Source organism: Suncus etruscus, chromosome 3 (genome assembly GCF_024139225.1).
Source record: "Suncus etruscus isolate mSunEtr1 chromosome 3, mSunEtr1.pri.cur, whole genome shotgun sequence".
NCBI classification, from domain to species: domain Eukaryota; kingdom Metazoa; phylum Chordata; class Mammalia; order Eulipotyphla; family Soricidae; genus Suncus; species Suncus etruscus.
This window is the reverse complement of record NC_064850.1, coordinates 127,942,045-127,944,288: the sequence shown is the minus strand read 5'-3', so window position 1 is coordinate 127,944,288 and position 2,244 is coordinate 127,942,045. Positions and strand designations below refer to the sequence as shown.

The following is a 2,244-nucleotide window of genomic DNA, read 5'->3' as shown; positions in this document are numbered from 1 at the left end:
GAGCTATTCATGGCAGCACAATTTATAATAGCCCAAATCTAGAAACAACCCCAGTGTCCAAGAAGAGATATATGGATATAGGAAATTTTATCTAGACACACCATAGAATTCTACTCGGCTACATGGAAGCAGAAAGTCATGCAGTTCACCACCACAAGGATGGATCTGAAGAGAATCAGGCTAAGTGAGGTAAGTCAGGAGAGGGAAAGACAAAGAATGTATATGTGGGATAAAAAAAGGCCAGGGCATACTAACCTGGCAGGGGAGATACCATGATCACAAAGGTGGTTTCCCCAGGGCGAGGGTCACCCATTGCACTATGGGTGTGCTGCCCCTGTGATTTCCCCAAATGTAGGAAACTCGACTGCATAATTTGTGGTAGTGGGGGACTGCGTTTGCGCTCTCCCATGAAAAGAAGAAAAAAAAGGCCAGGGCAAGGTGAAACAAATGATCAAAGAGAGCAGTGAGGCCAGAGAAGGAGTCATCAAGTAAGATACGTGCATCACACTCAGTTAAACCCAGGTCAATCCCTCATACCCCATGAGGTCCTCCAAGCACTGCCAGGAATGATCTCTGAGCACAGATCCAGAAGTTAGCCCTAAGCATTGTGGCCAAAAAATGAGTATAGCCCACAGAGCTGGAAAATCTGAGCTTGGCTGAAGAAGGGAGTGCAGGGACAAAGAAAGGTCCCGGGGTGTGTTGGAGGGAAGCAGTGGGTATCTGGGGGTGAGTCTGGTGTTGGGAGGAGGCATGAAATGATCATTATAAAATTAAAAAAAAGAGTAGTGAGGGGCTGAATAAACATTAATCTGTCTCCGCAAAATCTGGATGCTCAGAGACGTGGGCAAAGAGGGGCCAGTGCTTTGTCATCCAACCCAGCTCCCGGTTCAGTATACTAAATGGGAACAGGCATATATTACTGAGGGCTCAGGGATAACTTGGCTCTCATCACCACAGCCAAGGGATGGTGCTCACCCACCAGGAAACACCCAAGGGTGCATGACAGACACTTTTTCAGACAGGCCACAGGTGTCAATCCACACAGCTTTCCATGGACTGGATTGGGGGGCAGGAAAGCCAAGCTGAGGTTCACAGGGCTGCTGTGTGTTCTGTGGCTCTGACAATCCCAGCCCAGAATCCCTCAGAAGTGGGTTCATACCTATGCTGAGAGCCATCACTGCACAGAATCTTCCAGAAAAGAACAAGGAAAGGAAGGCTTCCCGGCTCCTTTTAAAAGGCAACATCATTCTGGCAAAAAAAAAAATAATAATAATAATAATACCATAAAATTGTTGATCATATCACTCATGAGCTTGTAACCAAGAAAAAAAATTACAACAAAAGACTCTCAAATCAAATCCAGCCACAGTAAAAAAGAAAACATGATAAAGATGATGTCATAAGTTAGTGGAGTTTCCACTGTAATATAAGGCCAGTGCAACTGTTGGACATCGATTGATGTCATTCTGCTATAAACAGACTAAATAAAAAATAATAATGCTCTCAAAAGAGGCAGGAGAATCATCTGTGTAAGCTACATCACCCAGTCACAAGCAAACAGCCAGACAAAGAAATGCCTCAGTTAGACACAGACATGTATATTACACTGGCCCTAATCAGGCTTGATAGGAAAACAGCCCTTTCTCCTGTGGACCTACATGAAGGGGGAATCACCAGGCAGCCATGTGCAAAGGTGAAACAAGATAGAATGTCCTCCATGGCCAAAAGATCTCCCAATATAGCCATGCAGGAAACCTGGAGGAATTCTGCATATCCTTGAGTTAACTGAGTCAGCTTAGAAAACAAGAAAGATCTTAACTGAATTATTAAAGAGTCAATAAAGTGACTTCATCCACATATAAAGCTCTGCATTGCAGCCAATTTCCTGGGAATTGATGGCTCCCTGTGAGAAAATATTTGCAAAACATGTTATCTGTCAGGGATTCTGTCCAGTGTTTGCAGAAATCCCTCCCACATTATCAAAACATTCAGCTCAACAAAGGGCAGAATGAAGGTGGTCACAGACTGAGTGAAGATGCAGGAGAGGGTCCAGAGCTTCGGGCACCGGCTCATGGCTTCCCGACCCAAGAGGCAGGTGAGGGCTTCTAAACTTGCCTTGCCTATAACTAAATTATGTTCAAATCCCCAACGCTGCCTGTGCTCCTTTAAATATCTGAGGGGTTGCTCCTGAGCACAGAGCCAAGAATAGCCCTAAATGCCACCATGTGTGACTCACCAACCCCT

At 45.1% G+C, this 2,244-nt stretch overlaps 1 non-coding gene across 1 annotated transcript; it reads left to right on the top strand.

Moving 5' to 3' along the window:
* The first annotated feature begins 247 nt into the window (after positions 1–247).
* Positions 248–410, top strand: LOC126004822 (U1 spliceosomal RNA). The gene has a single exon (XR_007494068.1). It is a non-coding gene; the product is annotated as a U1 spliceosomal RNA (small nuclear RNA).
* Positions 411–2,244: the final 1,834 nt, after the last annotated feature.